Source organism: Musca autumnalis, unplaced genomic scaffold (assembly GCF_047663935.1).
Source record: "Musca autumnalis isolate F117 unplaced genomic scaffold, ASM4766393v1 scaffold_4, whole genome shotgun sequence".
Taxonomy (NCBI): Eukaryota; Metazoa; Arthropoda; class Insecta; order Diptera; family Muscidae; genus Musca; species Musca autumnalis.
The window spans coordinates 181249063-181271388 of NW_027411977.1; the positions used below are offsets into that span (position 1 = coordinate 181249063).

The 22326-nt window shown below is 32.0% G+C and overlaps 1 protein-coding gene and 1 long non-coding RNA gene across 4 annotated transcripts in view; one reads left to right on the forward strand and one right to left on the reverse strand.

Annotated features, from left to right (window-relative positions):
* Positions 1 to 22326, reverse strand: part of Mob2 (MOB kinase activator 2) — a 189344-nt gene that overhangs the window by 18631 nt on the left and 148387 nt on the right. The window lies entirely within an intron of this gene.
* On the forward strand, positions 15269 to 19489 carry LOC141401963 (uncharacterized). The gene is made up of 2 exons (XR_012412481.1): positions 15269 to 18324; positions 18536 to 19489. It is a non-coding gene; the product is annotated as an uncharacterized lncRNA (long non-coding RNA).

Sequence of the window (22326 nt, forward strand, 5' to 3'; positions counted from 1 at the left end):
GGAAATTTGGTATTTAGTCTTCTTTGAGCCTAAAAACTTTCCGTCAGAAATTTGTCGGTATAGATCGACGTTTTGAAATAACACCCCCCCCCCCCCCCCATAGAATGGTGCCTCACATTGTTTTACCGTAATTCCTGAAATTTAGTATTAAGTCTTCTTCATACGCGAAAGGAAACTAATTATTCCATTTTACTTCAATACAACTTGTGGTGGAGGGTATAACAAGTTCGGCCCGGCCTTATTTCATATATCATAAAAATTAAAAGTGATTTGTGCGGGGCCGTTTTCAATATTTAAATGGATTAAAAGTTATTTTAGGCATTAATAGGTAAAAGCTCATTCATTCGTGGAACAGGAAATACTTTTTTGAAAAAAAAAAAAATTCACTTCATGTGGTTTGGGCGGAAAATTTTTTAATAATAAAATTGAATGAATGTTATTTTAGGTATTAATAGGCAATAGTTCATTCATTCTCACTACAGGAAATCATTTTTGAAAAAAAAAAATGGCAAAAAACGGCTCTTCCATTTGAGCAATATGAAAATATCTGCCGCTAAATCCACTGCCACAATATTAATCGCCTGGACGGCTGAAATCAGGCTTCCGACCACTAACTACCCCATAATATTGTTGGGTGTAACGTTCGACAACATATTTAAGTCGCCAGCACAATCCACAGCTATTTGCGCCGAGATCAGAAGTAGGAACAAGGTTCCCAAGTCGTTGGCCGGCTTCCCCTTCTTTGGCTTCTTACGATGTGGTACGATATGCTGCGCCAGTGTGGTATGCGAATGCTTGCGCTATGCAGTGGAAGAATATTCAAAACTGCCAGAATGCCAACCTGAGGACTCAAACAGGGTGTCTCTTCTTGACAGCAATGAACTAGATAACTGAAAAGATATACGAACAAACATATTTGCGTTGATACAACAATAACTGATGGACACGATAACTCGCAAATTGGGCATCCGACTTGAGCGTAACTTTGGACTTTGTAACATTTCTTTTATGTATATGTCGCAAGTCCCAAGAAGTCCCATGACGCACCCCAACTTCGGGCACCACCCTAACAAAAGTTCAAAATTTTCGCTTAAATGCTGTTTAAGCACTGTTTGAGAGCCATTTGGGAATTTTTAACGAAGGTAATCCTTCTGGCCCTCTTTTCATAGATATATGGTCTGTTCCTTTACTGGTGAAAATAGTAAAACTGGCAAAAGTATTAAAAAATTGTATATTGCTCCCATGTGAATAGTAAAGTAAGTAAAGGAACGCTTTTCAAGTAAAAAAGTGGTAAAAATTTAAATTCTTGCACGTAAAGGAACATAGCTAGAATGCTCTACTATATATCCTCAATGTACGTACATATGTAAACATTGTTAATGTTTATTATTGCCTTCTATCCTTCGTAAGCGTAATTGTATTTACATTGGCCAATGGAGCCGACTACTATCTACCACACACTTATTTATCATATAATTGGTTTAATGAATTTCCTACTGAGGGCAGTAGGCAGAGGCAGGCATGGCGGACATAATGTAATGGCTTTGTTATATGCCCTACGATACCATTATGGCTATGCGAATCACAAAAGCCATAAAATTACTAACCAAATGATGTCACAATTTATTTTTGAATCCATGTACTACAATAGTCAACAAACCAAGAACCATTACCACCAACTAACCAACCAATAGAATTGTGTTGGGGTTGCCATTTTCTTTGTTTTGCAGCCCATTATTACAATTGGGTTAAGCTAGAGAGTATGGCCATTATCTACGTTATCATATCAGTGTTTTAGTGCAATATGCTAAGGATTTTATTTCAGAATAAATGGTGTTTATTGTTGTTTAATAAATGATAGAAAATATTGTATTGCTATTTGTAATGGATTTATTAGTTTTCAATTTTATTTATTGCAAAATGTTGACATTTGTTAGGTTAGGGGAAAATAAGGAATTGTATCTTATCTAAAAAGGGGAGAATGCGAAGTTTTCCACGAGAGAAATAAATAAAGCTAAATTCATGGCCACTAATATACAGTAGAATCGCGATAATTTGTACCCAGATAAATCGAAATATTTTATAATTTGTATAAGCTGTCGGTCCCTTGAAGCCATTACGCGTCCCTCGGATTAGTTTTCAACTTTATTTATTGCAAAATGTTGACATTTGTTAGGTTAGGGGAAAATAAGGAATTTTATCTTATCTAAAAAGGGGAGAATGCGAAGTTTTCCACGAGAGAAATAAATAAAGCTAAATTCATGGCCACTAATATACAGTAGAATCGCGATAATTTGTACCCAGATAAATCGAAATATTTTATAATTTGTATAAGCTGTCGGTCCCTTGAAGCCATTACGCGTCCCTCGGATTACGAATTATCGAGATGCTACTGTATTTTTGCTATTAATATTATTAACCTTTATTAATAGACCCTTAAGACTCATTTTCAATGTAAATATTGAATTAGCCAACAAAGCTGTGAAAAAGCCACTTATATATACATCAATAAAAAATATAATAACACCGTCTCAAGGAAACTCTTTACATTTTTTTTTGCTCAAAGAAGCTACACATTTATTTGTATTATTGGGGAATAACAAAGAAAACCAACATTTTCGCATGCTCGTTACTCTTTTAGTGTATGTTTTTTTGTGCTTTGTCTGTGCTTTTATGGGGATTTCTCTAGAGCTGGCTACTGAATTTTTGGCCTTTGTTAAAATTTTGCTATTGCAAATTGTCAATATGCCTCTGGATGGCTGGCTGGCTGACTGGCTTAGTGATTGTCTATTTATTTAGCTATTATCGTTTCTTCAAGTCTATCATAAAGAAGCAGATGAAACAAAATAACAGCAAAAAACCGAATCGATTGACAATATTTTGCTAAAATTCATTCAGTCATTTTATATCGTCATTTCTTTTGAAGTTGTTTTTCGTGTTACAATGATTTCATGATGACTTCATGTTCAAATATGTGTATAGTTTTGGAAATTTTAAAATGTGTTAATTTTCTTTCTATGAAATGATTTTTTTTTAAATTCAATTTAAAGCTTATTGTTAATACTATGACATAATCTCAAAATATTAAGCAAAATCTGTACATATGTAGAAACATGCAAACTTGACCTAGAGAATCTGGACAGTTTGTATGAATTAACACATATTTAGTAAAAACCAATTATAACCAGCTTAAACAGTTCTCAATGGATTATATTGTTCAGGTTTAGTAATGGTGGCCATATTAACCCAAATTATATTAATATTCGGAGATTTTTTCTTGCTAAAAATCTTCTGATCATTGGACAGCTGACGTTGTAGAACATTCTCAAAACATAGAATAAACACGAAAACTAAAGAATTAGTTACGATATTTTTCGAAATGTTCTGGCATACTACACACTAGGGATAGGTAAGTCGACTTTCGATTAGTTGATTAACCGACCGATCGTAGTCGACTTTTGGCTGGAGGGAAAACCGCATAATCGATTATCATCAGATCGATTTTCGAGTTTGCCCATAGGTTGTTGACTTGGCGGTTTTACAGTTAAAAAATCGACGAATAGTCTCTTATAATCGATTTTCTGCGCTTATGAAAAAGTCGAAAGTCGAGTTTTAAGAAAACTGAAATAATCGCCAAACCGAAAAGTAGCATTTTTAATTTTACTACAAAATCGAAAAGTCGAATAATCGATTATTGCTTTTTAATACCTACCCCTAGTACACACAATTTTCTAGAGAACACAACTCCTAAGGTAAAGACCAGGGTCGGTCAATAAGTCCACCTAATTATTATGCTTGCTGCATTGCATTATTGTGATTTAAAATACATAGAAACTCAAATGAAAATAATGAAAAAAAAAAAACAATAGCTGGATTTGTGGACCTAAATAGATTGTGAACAGATCCCTAATCTTTAGACAGCGGAATCCTATGCAAGTGCATGTATGGTTAGAATGGTCGTAGAGAAAATCGGATTAGACAGAAACTCATTTTATGCCAAAATAAAACGAATTAGGCCCACAATTTTTTTTTTTTGCATATTTTGCACATCGTGCTTATATTGACATATTTTTACATATTTGCATAAAATCAGCATATGCAAAAACATATACAAGTATTTGTGGCCTGAATATCCCACGAAATGTCTGAAATTTGGTACTAGGTCTTCGTTGGGGGTATGCAACTATACACCCTAAATTTGTTCGCATAGGTCCACATATAGCCCCCATAGAGCGGTACCTCCCGATTTTCGATATTTTGAAGGTTGTGGCCTCAACATTACACTGAAATGGCTGGCATTTTGTATTAAGTCTTCGTTGGGGGTATGAAACTTTACACCCTAAATTTGTCCGCATAGGTCCACGTCTTCATATGTATAGCCCCCATAGAACGGTACCTTCCGATTTTCAGTATTTTGAAAGCTGTGACCTCAATATCTCAATGAAATAACTAAAATTTGGAACTTAGTATTCGTTAGGGGCATGAAACTTTACACCAAAAATTTGTCCCGGTTTTCTGTATTTTGAAAGTTGTGCTCTCAATTTAACGGTTAACGTGCCGTTGAACCGTGCCATTTATGGTTCAATCGATGAAAAATGCTTTCTAGTTCATTGCCACGGTGTGCCTTAACCAAATTTAAATGGAAGGTGCTTACACCTGGGAAGTTTTTACAGATTCTGAAACTACAATGCTCATAGATGAGAAATATCAAGAAACAAAAAAAAAAATCGCCGGAGGGATTTTCAAATAAATCGCGATTTAAGTTCACATTTTTAGGGGTTCTTTAGATTTTCACGATTTTGCGTGGAAGCCGCGAGTCCTATGTGAATGTACCTAAAGAAAATGTTGTAGCTGTGAAAATTCTCCACAAGATTGATCTTTATGATATTTTCGTAGATTTTACTGTTTTTGAGATATAAAAGTTCAAATTGAGACAATACACTGACTGTATCGCCTCTTTATAAAACAATGTCATTACTGCAATTTCCCAAACTAAACTTATATATATTGAAAATGGTACAACCTAGGAAAAAATAAATCATCCAATCGTGTAGAGAATTTTCACAGCTTCAACATTTTCTTTAGTCTCATTTTGATATGACTTGCGGTTTCCACGCAAAATCTTGAAGACTTAGGATAAAAACCTAAAAATTTTAACTCAACCTCTATATCTAAAAAATTCTAAAACCTACGAAAAAACCTAAAGGTCAGTCTTGTGGAGAATTTTCACAGCTACAACATTTTCTTTAGACTCATTTCGATACGACTTGTGGTTTTCCAACCAAAATCGCGAAAACCTAAAATACCCTAAAATTGAGAATTTTGATCGCGATTTATTTAAAAATCCCTCCGGCGATTTTTTCTGCTTTTTTATTTGTCTTATCTATGAACATTGCTGTTTCAGAATCCGCGAAATCTTCCCATATGTAAGCGGTTTTCATCAAAAGTTAGTTAAGGCGCATGATATTGTTTTATAAGGAGTGATACAGTTAGAGCATTGTCTCAATTTGAACTTCTATATCTCAAAAACGGTAAAACCTACGAAAATATCGTAAAGGTAAATCTTGTGAAGAATTTTTACAGCTACAACATTTCCTTTTCCCATTGATGTAGGTCTTGGGGTTTCTACGCAAAATCGTGAAAACCGAAAGAACACCCAAAAATCTGAACTTAAATTGCGATTTATTTGAAAATCCCTCCGGCGATTTTGTTTCTTGATATTTCTCATCTATGAGCGTTGTAGTTTCAGAATCTGCAAAAACTTTCCAGGTGTAAGCACCTTCCATTTAAATTTGGTTAAGGCACACCGTGTTGCTGGCTAAAAACGAATGTTACAAAAATTGTTGAAATCTGGTTTCAATAACTCCGGTCAACTCCTTGTTCATTGTCTCACTCTCGCCATTAAGTTGCAACAGAGAGAGACAAAACTCACGTGGAATTTACATTCATGATCGGACTGAATATAATTTATAATGGAGGGTTTAAAAAAGTTCAGCCCGACCGAACTCAACGATATTTTTGTTTGTTTTACGTGGGTTATTTTCGATCGCTTGGTTGTTTTCTTGTCCAAAATCGTTAAAAATAGGTCTTGGCTCTACAACTGGGGGTAGATTAACAATCTGCTCCAGTAGGTTAGACAGTCAAGTTGATGTTCTCAGTATACCCAGATATAATAAAATTACTTGCAATTATGATAGGCAAATTTTGAATCAGAACTCTTTGTATATTGCATAATCACCCTTTAATTGTTGTGAGAAAATAGATGTCGGGATAATCTATACAAAAAGTCGATTAATTTAAAACGTGAATCTCTGCATGTTTCTCTATTTGCTGTAAATGTTGAAAGGCCTTCATGGTATGCAAGAATTGTCATTTTAAAACCCCAAAAACAAATATTTAACGACAACGGTAGTTAAGTCGTATGCTTATCAGTTAATATATGAATTAAGATCTCCACAAAAAATTGTTTTATTTTTTTTTTAGAAAATTACATTTTATTTTGAAGATATATCAGTATTTATGCCATTATCTCGTGTGTGTGGTTTTAAATCGTCACCATGGTTCATTAGTTTTAGTTGTTTACTTTAAAACAAAGCCTTATTTCAAGGTTTTGAGGTGTGTAATTCGATATTTTTTATTTGAAATTACATTTTGGATTTAATTTGTTTTTTTTTTTTTTTTTTTTTTTTGTTTTCTAATCAAACTTGGGATGTTTGATTTGCGGTATCCAAACTGTCAATGGCGCCATGTCTAATAATTTTACTGCGAATTGATTAAGCAATTGAAAAAATAGTAAATATAAAATAGCAAATATAAATTTTTTTACATTTTTAAAGTAAACATCTTAATTTTTTTCTTGAAGGCAATAATCCACAACGAAAAGGCTTTATATAATTTTTTGAAAATTAAATGAAAAATTGCCAACATATTCTAAGAACAAAGAAATATATTTTAAAAATCTAAAAATACATATTGTTATTTCAACCATATATTGTGTTGTAGGCGTGTTATGATGCCTACAACACAATATATGACAAAATATATTGTTTCCCCAACAATATTTATTTTAACATTTTAAAATAACCTATTTTGTATGATTGCTCCTACAATAGGTCATTACATAATCTGGCACATCTATAGCTGATCTGTCCCCATGGAACATCATGAAGATGTAAAATTAGTTATTATTAATTTATATTTGATGTATATTTCGGCTGAAGGTCATTGAAAAGACGTTGTTTGTGTTAAGTTTTAAATTTTTATTTTTGTTCCAATATTTCCAATACTTAGTTCTTATTTTTATCTTCTCAACACAAAATAATAGTAAGGAAAAACAGTAGATCTCTCAACCTTTTTTTAATTTTCTGTCACATGAAATGTTAATTGTAACCAAAAATTCTTTCAGTGCATTATTGAACTATTGTCGATTGGCACATCACATCAGAACATTCTCTATTATTAATTTTATTCCCTTTATGTATGTATTAAATTGAAAAAACCGAAAAAACCTTGACCTAACAAACAAAATAAACATTGACCTACAACAATTGAGTTTTATCAACGCAGCAATCGTTCACTGCATATGTAGTCCACAGTCAGTCAGTCCATCCATAGCCAACCAATAACAGCATATATGGAAAATAGTGCCAGCATTGTGGCTGGCTGCCCATCCCAACTGTAACCAAATAGAACAAAGACTATAGTTCATTATATTGCAAAGAGTAAACAACTCCTTCGTCTGTATATTTTGTTTTCTAAATCATAAATAAACTAGACTGGCGGCAGCAACAGCACCATCTCGCCACTTGGGGCCATAAAACAATTATTATTCTGTTTAATAAAAATAAACACACACGCGCGCACTCACTCTCACACATGACTGAGTATAAATTTAATTTAAAGAAATCTATTTAATTGAATGGCCCAAAAAAAGCTGAGAAGTCAAACAAAATTTAATATCTGGGAGAAATACAATTTGAGGGGACCGATCGGCGGTGTGAGTTTAGCCCAACTGTTCAAATAGACTGGCATCATAATAAATATTGACTATAACGCGCCTGTAATAGCTGTGAATATTTAAAAAAAATGTATATATTTAATAGATAAAAAAGCACAATAAAGAAACAACAATGATAATGTTGTTTGTGGAATGAATATACGGAATCAGGCCATATTCAAACAGTTGTGTCAATAGTTTCTATTACTTTGCCGGTAGGATTGTAGTAATACAAATAATGATGAACATGAAACTAAACTAATATTTACAAAATGTGATATATAAAAGATTTAAATTAGGTCAACGCAGGATATAAACAAATACCTAAACATGAGATTATAAGGGATATTGTAACGCAGTGCAAAATAATATGTGAGTCAACACACAAATTTTTATAGTTTCTAAGAAAAAATAGGACATTTTAAAAATATGAAAATATATATTGTTGTTTCAACCATATATTTTGTGTCAAGTACCATAAGGACTCAAAATATATTGTTTAATCAAAAATATATTTTTTACATTTTTAAAATACCCTATTTTGTTCTTAAATATAATTGCACATAAAATATCTGTTCTCTGCGTGTATATATTAGAAAGCTCTTTAAAAAAATGTATTAGGATTTTTAAATGTATTATTTTAATTCGATTGAGTTTCATAAATGTAGTATTGTATACACGTACTTATATTCTAAAATTCGATCTTAACCAATTTCGTCCCGAGACAAATTTTTTGTTTATTTAAAAAAAATAATTTTTAAGGTAATTAGGACCCAATGATGTCAAAAATCTACTCAAAAAAATTTTACGATTTTTCGTTTTCTCGAATTTCGAACACTGGGGCTTTACCATATAACATATGTACATGTATGTAGTAGTAAAAAATTTTGATTTATTTGCTTTTTTTATTGATTTATTTTATCATTTTTTTATGAAAAATGGTTGAAGAATGGTATTGAGTCTTCTTTGCGCCTACAAAACTTTTCCCCGGAAATGTGTCAGTACTGGTCCACGTTTTGGCAACACCCCATAGAACGGTACAGCCCGATTTTCGGGGGTTTTCGAGGAATTCGCTGCATTATTCTACAGAAATGGTTATAATTTAATACATATTTAGCCTTCTTTGGGGCTAATAAACTTTCCTCCAGAAATTCGTCAGCACTGGTCCATGTTTTTCTCCCTAGTTTGTCAGTACACGTTCTGATATAGCCACTGACATGTAGGATAAGAATCACTGTTCGAAATTTCGAGTAGTCAACTTTGCACAGATGTGTTTTTCAAATTTGTTTTTTTATTTTGAAGCAAAAGCAAAGGAAATAATATCTCCAAAACTAAAGTTTAGGTGTGTTTCATGCGCACACATTTTCGTTTCGAAATACAAAAACAGGGGGTAAATTTATTATACCCTCCACCATATGGAGGGTATAATTAAATTTGTCATTCCGTTTGTAACACATCGAAATATTCGTCGGAGACCCTATAAAGTATATATATTATTGATCAGCATAAAATTCTATGTCGATTTGACCATGTCCGTCTGTCCGTCCGTCCGTCTGTCTGTTGAAATCAAGATACAGCTCGCAATTTTAAAGATAGAGAGTCAAAATTTGGCACAGAAGTTTTTATTACTTGCAGGATGGTTAGTATTGAAAATGGGATATATCGGTCCACGTTTTGATATAGCCCCCATAGAACGGTACCTCCCGATTTTCGGTATTTTTAAGGTTTTAGCTTCATTATCCTGCCAAAATGGCTAAAATTTGGTAAGTAAACTTCTTTAGGGGTATACAACTTTCCCCCAGAATTTTGTCGGTATCTGTCCACACCTTCATATAGCCCCCATAGAACGGTACCTCCCGATTTTCGGTATTTTTAAGGTTTTAGCTTCATTATCCTACCAAAATGGCTGAAATTTGGTACGTAGTCTTCTTTAGGGGTATAAAACTTTCCCCCAGAATTTTGTCGGTATCGGTCCACACCTTTATATAGCCCCCATAGAACGGTACCTCCCGATTTTCGGTATTTTCAAGGTTTTAGCTTCATTATCACACCGAAATGGCTGAAATTTGGTACTTAGTATACGTTGGTGGTATAAAACTTCCCCCAGAGCTTTGTCGGTATCGGTCCATGCCTTCATATAGCCCCCATAGAACGGTACCTCCCGATTTTAGGTATTTTGAACGCTTTGGCCTCAATATTCCACCGAAATGGCTGAAATTTGGTATTTAGACTTTGTTGGGGGTGCTCAAACTTCCCCCTTAAATTTGTCGGTATAGGTCCACGCGTTCATATAGCCCCCATAGAACGGTACCTCCCGATTTTTGTAATACTGAAGATTGTGACCTCAATATCCAACCGAAATGGCTGAAATTCGTTATTTCGTCTTCCAAGAGTTATAAAATATTCCAGAAGAGTATTATCAGTATAGGTCCACATCTTCCTATATTCCCATAGAAGCGTACTTCTTGACTTTCGGTATTTTTTAAGTTTTAGTCACATTCTCTTACCGAAATATAGGAAATTTGGTATTTAGTCTTCTTTGAGCCTAAAAACTTTCCGTCAGAAATTTGTCGGTATAGATCGACATTTTGAAATAGCCCCCATAGAATGGTGCCTCACATTGTTTTACCAAAATTGCTGAAATTTAGTATTAAGTCTTCTTCATACACGAAAGGAAACTAATTATTCCATTTTACTTCAATACAACTTGTGGTGGAGGGTATAACAAGTTCGGCCCGGCCGAACTTAACGCCGTTCTTACTTGTTTTTTTGTAATTTTTTTAAATCAATTTAAAAAGTATCCAAAAATATAGGTTTCAAAAATGTACCCCTACCAAGAGGGGAGTTTTCAAGGGATGATTTTTTTTTATTTGCTGACAAGTGATACTTTATACACATACTAAAACATGTTTAAAATTTTACCTTTTTAATCCATAAATATTTTTTTTAGAAAAAAGTGATTTTACTGTTCGAAAAATCGAACACCAAGTACGAAATGGGTTAACTGCAATAAAAATAAAATATTTGGAAACGTGCCCCTTACACAGAGAAAAAAATTTGTATCCTTTGTTGGGGCTTTTAGATCATTATGTCAGGAAGCATGGACTTGCCCACGAAAATCATAATATCGAGGAAAAAAGGATCACAAAAATTAGCTTCGTTAAAAATTTCCAAAGAATCCTCGAACAGACCTTAACTTGCACTTAAACAAAAAAATTGAACTTTTGTGAGGGAGGTACCCTAAGGAGTGTACCGTTATGGCCCATTTCCGAACATAAACTAAATTTGGTACCCGAAGGAATGGACCGATGTGGCCCATCTTCGAACTTTAACTAAATTTAGACAAAATATTACGAATGCCAGTTGGTGGATTCGTTCGAGACTTATCGTGCGCTCCAGCCATACAGACAGACATTGGACTTGTATTGCCCATTTTCAGTACAAAAAAATTATACAAACCCAATATGACATAGGATGTTTGATATTGAAAATAGGGTATATCGGTCCACGTTTTCATATAGCCCCCATAGAACGATACCTCCCTATTTTTGGCATATTTCAGGTTTTACACTCAATGTCCCACCGAAATGGCTGAAATTTGGTAATTTGGAAATTTCGTTGGGAGTATACAACTTTGCATTTGAAATTTCTCGGTATAGGTCCACGTTTTCATATAGCCCCCATAGACCGGCACCTCCCGATTTTCGGTATTTTCAAGGTTTTACCCTCATTATCGCACCGAAATGACTGAAATTTGGTAACTTGGAAATTTCGTTGGGGGTATTAAAATTTCCACGTGAAATTTGTCGGTGTAGGTCCATGTCTTCATATAGCCCTCATAGGACGGTACCTCCCGATATTCGGTATTTTGAAGGTTGTGACCATATCCCGCCGAAATAGCTGAAATTTGGTACTTAGTCTTCGCTGGGACCACAAAACATTACCCTCTAAATTTGTCAGTACAGGTCCAGGGGTGTTGATATTGGCCTCCGTAGAACGGTACCGCCCGATTTTAGTTATTTTCAAGGTATTAGCCTCATTATTACACAGAAATGGCTGAACATTGGTATTTAGTCTTCTTTGGGGCCACAAAACTTTCCCTAGAAATTTATGATATAGTCCCCATAGAACGGTACCGTCCGATTTTCGGTATTTCCAAAGTTTTAGACTCACTCTCACACCTAATGAGGGGTACTCGGAAGGTCTGCGGTTTAATCCCCGACCAGAACATCAACATTTTCGACGGTGGTAAAACCCCTAAGTGTATGTTGGTTTACATTTCCTGAGTATTTCAGCCATGATTCGGCGATTAAAAGTGTCATTGAGAGAATATGAATCGGCGTGCACTCATTGATTTGAGAGAAGTCGAATTCTGTAAAAAAGACTATATGCAAAGAAATACTCATAACTTATTCAATATTGGTCCAAATAGAAAAAAAATCTGTTTCAGTATTTTTTATTTTTTATCAGCTATCTAATAAAAAAAGGAAAAAATTTTAAACGGTGGGTTTGGATGAAATTTTCGCGATTTAATATTTAAAATAAATTTTTATTATATTATCACTATACTCTTCGATTTTCTTGAATTTTTTTGTATTAAACTACGATTTATTACAAAATTGTATGTCCCATTTGGTAGTGGGATTCGAATAATTACTATTTTTTCTTAGTTTTTTAAAATTTGTCAATACAATTTTTCCTTTATACCAATGTGAAAGCTTTGTTATTTTAACAAAAAATTTAAAAAAAATATTTTTTTTTTCAACATTTGCTTTGTAGTTTTATTCAGGAATTTATCTTAAACATCGTAAAAACAGAGCTATATTTCGATTTTGAAAATGGATTAGCAATTATTGTATCAGCCGGACAATAAACCAACTAAACTGATGATCAAATAACTATACCTCGGGAATTTTATGACTGGGCCGGCATCCGAGCCAAATAATCTAGTAGATAATAAAGTGACATTTTCTTCAGAAGATGATGATTTCAATACGAAAGAGGATTTGAATTTGAAATATCCAATTGTTAATTCTATCGCTGCCACAAAAAAACTTCATTCAGTAATATCCACTAATGCTGGGACACTAATTGCTAAACGATTCTTAAAATCGAAAAATGATGTAGTCTTTGAGATGTTTAAGATAAATTCAACAAAACAAAAGTTAATAAATGCAACGTATTATTATTTTTTTTTTTATTTATTTTTTTTTTAATGTAACTTATTTTGCACTGTGGTGTATAGGAAAAACTTTATTGACAAATCTTAAAAAAAAAATCAGAAAAAAAATTATTCGAATCATACTACCAAATTTTCTAACTAATCGTAGTTTAATTCAATAAAATTTCGACAAAATTGAACAGTACAATTATTGTTAACAATTGATTTTAAATATTAAATCGCGAAAATTGCATCCAAGCCCACTGTCCAATTTGTTTTCTATTTTTTATTAAATAGCTGATAAAACAACAAAACATACAAAAATTGGACCAATATTAAAGAGTATTTCTTTGCATAGATTTTTTTCAGAATTCGACTTTTTCAAAGCGCGATATCTCTGAAACCTGAAAATATACTGAAATGTTTATCTGATGAGCAGCATCACCACAGCAAAAAATAAAGGAAAAAACCTCATTTGAAAAAGAGTCCGATTTCACTCAGAAATCCCCATATACACAGACAAAATTCCTTTACATATAAAAAATCTTCTGAAACTAACCTCCTTCTTATTGCCGACATCACGTGATTTATGTGTAACAACAGTTGATTATAAACACGCTTTACTAATTGCTAGAATAGGAATTATTTTTTAACCTTACTTTTGTAAAGTAGTTGTAATAAACAAATAAACCCGTCGCACAGCCATAACGCTGAGCTTAATTACTCAAGGCGTCTTATTTTTCTATTTCACACAAACATACACAAAATTACAAATCTAGAATACGCTCAGCAATAAGTGAGTGATAGATAACACAATAACAAAATAATAGTCAGAGATTTTCAATAAAAACAAAATTATAGTGTTTTTTTCTAGTCAGGGAATATAGAAAACATATGGCGGGGTGTTGTGATGACATTTAAGGCCAAGGACGTAAGTGCTATGTGGTGGTGTTTGAGTTATATGTGGTTGATAGTAGGGTTAATATAGTGTTTTTCTTATATTGATTTTCTATATTATATTATAAATAAAAGAAATTGTTTACATTAAACGTAAATTGCCAATTAAAAGGGGAGATATTCAAAATACATACAAACGATCACGTCACTCTGTTATCAGGCAGTCAATTAAAAAATGCCGCCGATTGCTTTTGTTGTTGGACAACCATATGTTTTTATAAGTTGTCTCCGTAAAATTGAGATTTACATATCTGTATGCACAGTGGAGTCTGTCTTTAACGATACTTTTATAAGAAGATTTTCCCAGTGACATTTATTTTTCTTAAATAATGGTTTAATAGGTTATTTTTTTAAACAAACAATTATGGTTAGGGACGTTGTCGTAAATACATCTTGACATCACTTCGAGGTGTTCAATGGACAACATTTGAACCGTCGCGAATAAAATAAAAAATGTCCTAAAAATTACCATTTTGAGTTTTATCCTGGACAGCAGCCTGGTCACGTAGGTGAATATGGTATGTAAGTCAGGATCCGGTAGCAATTTTTTTTAAAATCTAAATTTTTCTTGGGTTATTTTGAAGTAAACGGGTGTTCTCGAAATGACCGATCTTCATATGTTATTGTGTTATTTATATACATACATATACAAATTTCGTTCTTAAGGAAGTGCCTTAAAATTTTTTTGACGTATTTTTGGCGAAAAACTTAATTTTTTAAGATCGAAATTTCGCAATTTTCTTTAAACTGATAATTTTTAATTCCGTTTCGCTTAAGCACAAGATTATTAGGTTCCACAAAAATATATGCTGATAGGTTATTCGTATTCAAGCTGCACTGGGCACCGCACAGTGGTTCAGAATCGGTCAACACTCTGAAACTTTTAAACGAATAGAAATATATGCCTACTCTTTTGTTCGACAGATAACACAATTAGATTTCCTATTAATCGAAAAAGACAATATTTGGCGTTGTGGTTGCAGAGGAATTCAAGATCAAAGTTTGAGTCTTTTTCATTACCCCAAAATATGTAAAATAAAGAATATTAAAAAAAAATTAATTTATTTTTGCAGAGAATTAAAAAATATCAGAAATGTATTTTTTTTAAATTAGAAGCTCATATATATTTTTTAAAAAAATGAATTTTTTTAGTTAAAAGACTACTCCTAGGCTTTTCAAAAAACTCATATTAAAAATTATTTATTTCAAAAAATGTTCAATTGTGTAAAAAAGCTATAATTCCCAAAACCAATATAATTTTAATAAATTTAAAACAATGTTCAACGGACGGAACGGGATCGGTACAAAAGTATATATGGACTGAAAGAGGACACGCTCAGGCATTTTTTTTTTTGCGGGAACGAAATATTATTTCCATGTTGTTCCCTAAAAGTTTTAGTCCACTAAAGTTGGAATTTCATTAAAATTTAGCACCTTGAGGAAAACTGAAATAGCTCACTTTATGTTATCGCTACGTTAATTTATTAAAGTCAACAAACCTACCTACTTAACAAGAAAGACTGAATAGAATATCTGTTATAGTTTCCGAGAAATAACTATATCTTTTACCAGAAATTTGAAAAAAAATTACATATTGTCCAAAATGGGGAAAATTGTTGTATTTAGGATAAAAAGTCTAAAAATTGAAGTCCAGTTTTGACTCTAGGGGAAAATTGCATAATCGATTATTTAGTGATCGATTTTCGATTTTGCCCATAGATTTTAATTGCCTTTGGCGGTTCTACAGTTTTCTGATAGCTACAAAAACATTTGTGCAAAGGATCAAAATAAAACTCGAAAATTGACGAATAGTCGATTATAATCGAATATCTGCGGGTATCAAAAAGTCAAAAGTCGAGTTTTAGGACAATTGAAATAATCGCCAGACCGAAAAATCGCATTTTTAGTTTTAGACCAAAATCGAAAAGTCGAAATATCGATGATTGCTTTTCATTACCTATCCCTAGACGGGCCCATACCCACAACATTTGTTTAAATTGCTACTGGATGTTGTTCGTTCACTCTACAGTACAATGCAAAAGACCTATTTTTGTATTTTGGAATTGTACAAATTATTGAGTAAACGAACATACTTAATATTTTGACTTACAGCCTGTTCATGTAATTCGAAACGAATATGTGTGCGCATAAAAAACACCTAAACTTTAGTTTTGGAAATATTATTTCCTTTGCTTTTGCTTCAAAACGAAAACAAATTTGAAAAACAGACTCAAGTTTGGTAGTTTTTCTTACGTATTAATTTTCTTATCGACATACATAAACAGGCTGTTAATTTTTTGATTTACTTTATTCCAATATGTTGACTATCGAATTCCATATAGAAATGAACAATCGGTGACGGTGGTAAAAAATGGGGTTTTGGTCAGGAAAATCGATTCCTGAACCATTGTACACTAGAGCTGGCAAACAAATCGATGGCACTATCGATAATATCGATAATTTTTTTAAAAATTCAATATCGATAGATAGTTTTGTCTAACGATATTATCGGATTAAAACCCCCTAATCTAAAATCTGTTGAAATTAATAGAAATTAAGCGGTTTTTCGGTGCTGTGGATGAAGGAAGGTAAGTCCGTAGTCTCGTGTAAAAATTTTTCGGAAAAGTAAATTGTGTTTTTGCAAATTTTATATATTGAATATATTTTTATTGAATACATTCTATTGTTCTTTTTTTTCTCCTTTATATTTCTGTGAAGTACTTGTGCAAAATGTCAAAAAAAGCATAGGCATTTCCTCCATTTTTATATCAAAATTAATTGTGATGTGAAACTATCGATTTTTTTAAAATGAAATATCGAAACTATCTAATGCTGCGAATATCAATAGTTTGCCAGCTTATTTTACACAGCAAACTTCTTTAGTAAAAACAATGTTCGGTAGGCTGGCATTTGTCAGAAAACTATGCAATATTTTTCAACAACAAAAATTTCATTGGTAACTCAAGGTGTGACCTTTCAGATGAACAATAAGTGGCTAAAGTCACGTAAATCCTTATAAAATGCTCTAATATAAATGGGGTATAAACCTTAGCCTTAAGTACGGCATGTAATATTTTTCAACTGAGAGGTTTAATGCAGGAGTATAGGACCATTCTAGCTTGTTCCTAAAATCTTCAAATATCTGATATTTCCACTGTACATAGAATGGTACTATTCATACATTGTTATTCACAAGTTTGTATGTGAATATTATTTTTTCAAAAATTTCCCAGAATACCATAAAGGTAAACACATCAATTTTAGCTGATAACCACCAGTTATCGACAAAAACAAAACCTTCAAAACAAGAAATTGAAAACAAAATAGTACAACTCATTCTTTCATGGCTAGCACGTGAGCGTTTGGTGTTGCCACGACATTCATAGTTAACAAATATTATGAACGCAAGTTAAAATTGTTTTTTTTTTTTTTTATTGTGGTAATATCGATTACAGCAAAATTGCCAAGAAAAGGTTCTTGCTCGAGCAAAGCAAGCAAAGTCATTTTACTATAACAAAAAGTAAATAACACAACAAAACAAGAAAGCAACAACTATTTTGCTGGAAGTTCAATAAAAAATAGTAAAATAGTGTTGGTAAAGCGAATATCATTAGAAAAGTGAAGAATAACACAAAAGCTTCCAATTGGACTAACCCAGAAAAAACTCCCACAAATAAACCAAAAGAATTCGAATTTGATAAGATAACACCTTAGTGTCGCATTCATATTTGGCGTCTCCAAGTTTTTTTTTACTCAAGCATTGCGTATCAGCTAATCTCTTCTCTAGATTGATTGCCAAATAACAGCAAACATTTAGGCAAAACAATGTTTTGAATCAAAGACTGAAAGTGGAAACATGTGATTTCTAATTAAAGGTTAAAGTTTTGGCGTCGAAATTCTGTATCCACACAGAGAAAAATATTTGAAATAAATTGTTAAAGCAACAATATATATTTTTGTCACAACTTTAATTTAATTATTTTTTTCAACCAATGCAAAATACAGTCTTTTCTCTAGCCATAAAACCAAAACTACAATCGAAACATTTTTTCACCAATATTATCTAAAGTTTTTAAAATGTCATTTCAAAAACCCAGTTGTTTATTGTTTGAAAATAAATAATTCTCATGAACATTTTCCAAATAACTTTTGTATGATGTTAAAAAATAAAATTAAAAAATACAGAACTCGATGAGTTCTTAGTTGATACGTGCTGATAGTTGCTTGCAACTATTTTTGTTCTGATGTTTTTGGGAAAGCCGAAAAGTGAAATATTTGAAAAATCTAGACACTTAAAGAGTTCAGGTTTTCGCTAAAAAAAGGAGTCATTTCAAAAAGCTGAAAAGCCAATTGATAATTCCCTTCGCCGGGATGAAATCATGATATTGGTAGCGATCAGTAAAATTTTGCAACACTGTCAGTTGCACATATATTACCTACAATTTTTACAAAGGCATTCCCATTAAACCAATTGCTGAAGTTTTTTTATGTGTTGCATATAATTCACATATACATTTTCCAAATAACTTTGGTAATATGTAATACATGCTATATTTTTAACAATTGATGAAGACAACACATGGAAAGGTTTCGATAACTTCAGCATACTGCACTAAAAGGCCAACAGAGTAAAGAAAAAAGTTAAGTGAGTTTTAAATCACACAAAGTAATTGACTCTTAATGCGTAAATTATTTTTCCACACACACACAGATTATGGTTCAATGAACTTTCTTCTTTTCTTCTAGTTTCTTTGTCATGAATATTTAAGTCTATTTGTCATAGATTGATAAATATCGATAATAGCAAAAGTAAACAATAAAAAAATATAAACTCTTCTAGTTAAATATGAAAAGGCCCACAAATAATGGAGCAGCAATTGATAAAATGTTTATTGCTCAAAACAATTACAATTGTATAAATAAATGAGTATTTTTCTATATACTTATCGTTGTTATATTTCCTTATATTTTATTTATGTACTCGTATATTTCATTTACATCATTAATTTTTAATCAAGACACCTCAGGGTCATCATTTCAGTAATATCAGTTGTTATCTATTGGGGTGTGTGTTTAAATGGAAAATGTTAAACGTTTTTCCTTTGTTTTAGCATTTTGACATACAACCTTCACAATGACAAACAGGTCAATGACAGACAGAAGAGAAAAGAAGAATCAATCCAGTGTTACGTACATTCGTCAATGTCAATGTTTTATTACAAAATTTGCATTAGGATTATCGAAACATATAATTTTTTTATATTCTGGAGAATTTGATATGGCGAAAGCTAGAGATTCTGAGTTTCGCAATTTCTCCCATGAGACCCTATTATAGTGTCTGACACAATTTGTATGGTTGCAAGAACAATTTATATATTGACATAGTTATAGTATCTATGTCGCACTTAAAATATTTTTCCTGTTAACAGATTTTTCTCTCAACAAATTTTACATGAAATATTTCAGCGTCTAATTTCCAACATAAGGTATAACGTAAAATATGGTTGCAAGAACAATGTATATTTTCACATGGTTATAATACATATCTTGTTCTTAAAATAGGTTTTATGTGAAAATTGTTCATGGACTTTTTGAGCGTCTAATTTCCGACATAAAGTATAAAGTGATATATTTTTTATTTAAAAAAATTTTAAATGTAGGTAGCCTTGAATGATACTCATCTGAATTTGATGGAGAGTTTGGAGATAAAGGACATATTTTTCCTCCCTTTGTCGAATCTATGTATGTCGAATAATTAGGCAAAACCTTTTTCATACTTACGATCGGGAGGTGTACGTTACACAAAATATGGTAAGGATGATGAAAGCACATTTGGTGTCTTATATAAATTATATGGTTGTAGCAACCATTTATATTTTTAAATAGTTATAATACTTGTTTTATTTCAAAATATATTTCTTGTTTCCTCTGCAATTTTGTTCATAAAATACATTAGCATCTGGTTTCTGACCAAAGAATATAATACAATTAGAAACTTTAGTTTGAAAAAAATTTCTATTGTAGTAACAATCATATGTCATATATTTATAAACCTGATTTTGTGACAAAAAAAATGTATGGTCAAAACAAAAATATATTTTCAGATTCTTAAAATATCCTATTTTACTCATAGAATATGACCTACCATATCTTGTCTCTGCGTGTAAATTCGAAAAATAATATATTTATATCCGTGAGATTTCCGACAAAGAAAATAATATCACGGCAAGTTTGCTATTTTTTGTTTGTTTTTCTACTTTTTCATTTTATATTATTTCCCAAATATCATTGTGCCTTGAAGCTAATAATAACTGTCATAAACTTGTTTTTTGTTTAGTTTTCTTGGTCAATATTACATCATAACTACTGCTGCAGTGAGATTTCTAATATGAAACCATTTTGGCACAAAACGAAAAATGCCAATTTATTTTCTTCATTTCGGTCGACATTATTAAAGTAGATTTTGGAAAAAAATATGAAAAACAACAAAATAGATAATATTATAAAACGGAGGAGCTATTTTGAGTGTTCGACTACAGTAAGATAGTAGCACCCACTCATTCTCACAGCAGTACAGATAGCCGTTCTTGGGAGGATGACAATGCAGCATCAAAGAGCAAAAGGAAGCATAACCCAACAGGCATTTTAAGACGCTTTATTATCGCCCCACAAAATAGCAACTTGTGCCACCAGCTTTCGTTTGAGGGCAACGAAATCCCAACTCCATGTCAGTCAGAAATCCAAAATCTATATACAAGGAAACTGTTCCGGCAAAGAGGTACTTGGTAAGTACGATTTATCTGGAGAAGTGGAGCGTACACTTTGACGACAAACGCATTGAGAGCTTTGAACTAATTGAAAAAGTTCCATAATAAATAAAATCTTACGTTACATCAATGAAATTTGTTATTGATTTTTAATAGAGGGTAATAAATGAAGTTAAGCAATTGGGGGAATACCCCAGCTTAAGCAATCAAATGAGATTGAATCTTCAACAATAAACAAAACAAACAAAAAATAGCGAATGGCACGCGCAAGGGAGTTTGAAATAAATTCCAACAACAATCACTCACAGGCAACTGTGATGATGTTTTTCAACTTACAGAACACGATGAGTTCTTAGTTGATACGTGCTGATGTTTTTTGGAAAAGCCGAACAGTGAGTGTGATTCTCATTTATTTGAGAATACTAGACACTTAAAGAGTTCGGTTTTTCGCTAAAAAAGGCATCATTTCAAAAAGCTGAAAGAGCCAATTGATAATTCCCTTCACCGGGATGAAATCATGATATTGGTAGCGATCAGTAAAATTTTGCAACACTGTCAGTTCGTTTTGAAAAACATTATTCTCTATAATAGAGAGTAATAAATGAAGTTAAGCCATTGGGGGAATACTCCAGCTTAAGCAATCAAATGAGATTGAATCTTCAACAATAAACAAAACAGAAATAAAAAAATAAATAAAAAATGTTTTATAGAGTTTAATTAAAGTGAAATTAACGAATTTGTTCATTATTGCAATGAAAATTCTTCTTTATTCCAATAAAATACTGTCAGTAATGTAATGCAACTGTTTTATTATTGCAATGAAACGGTTACATCAATACTATGAAACATTTACATTGCATTAATAAACGTGTTTCATTACATCAATGAAATCCGTTGCTTTTACACAATGAAGGTTTCATATTATAAATTATTGAAAAATAAATAAATAAATAAAATAAATAAAATTTTAGTTAAATTCATCTTCAGTGGACTAGAACATTTAGGGAACAGCATGGAACAAAGTTTCGCTTTCGCAAAAAGACACCTGAGAATGTCCACTTTTGTACCTGTCCCGTTCCGTCCGTTTAACACTGTTTTAAATTTATTAAAATTTTTTTCTGGCCGTTTTCCCATTTGAGTTAAACCTTTTTTACACAAATGGGATTTTTTTTTTAAATATATGCGTTTAATGAAAAACCAAGGAGTATTTTTTCTACCGCTTGAAAAAAATTATACATTTTCTGAAAAAAAATTAAGATTTTAGTTTATATTTTTATAGTTTATTGGGATTTGGCCACTTTTCGTTTATAGAAAGATCTTATATTTTGTTGAAAAATAGTAAAAAAAAACTGAAAAGTTTAACATTGACCTTGAAATCCTCTGCAACTACTAGAGCGAATTTTTGATTCACCGGAAAGCTGATTGTGTTATGTGTCGAAAATTAT